Raw genomic sequence first — 519 nt, forward strand, 5'->3', positions numbered from 1 at the left:
GGGGGGGATTTATCTGCCATTCATCTTACCCAAATGGAAAGTTCTCTAAACAAATGACTAGGAATGAGATTTTTTTTGTATCATTTTATATAAACTCCAATGAGAACGTTCTTAGGGTTATACACCTGCAGGTTTTATTGCTGTGAAAGGGAATTGTGATAAAACTTGGTTTATTGTGTATACAAACGTGCGTTAAAACACGAAAATGTGTATGTGCATATCTTTGATTGCACTTATTTTGATACCTGATGATTTTTCTTTCTTTGTTTTGATGTGTTATTATCTCATAAGAAAATTATATCATTCTTATGGCGGTTCAAATTTTATAAACTCGTTATGATGCGATTTCACTCGTATGGTGAGGTAGAGGCGTCTTCAAAGAAGGGAAGAGGTTCCTTTAGGCTAGCTAATGTTTCCTTGACTCCGGGCGTCGTCAGACTCGTGTATGAGATCTTGGCGAGCTCATACTCTTTTCACTCGTGTATAGGATACTCTTATGCCCGAATCCTTGATGGAAAA

The sequence above is a fragment of the Penaeus monodon genome, chromosome 25, assembly GCF_015228065.2.
Source record: "Penaeus monodon isolate SGIC_2016 chromosome 25, NSTDA_Pmon_1, whole genome shotgun sequence".
NCBI lineage: Eukaryota > Metazoa > Arthropoda > Malacostraca > Decapoda > Penaeidae > Penaeus > Penaeus monodon.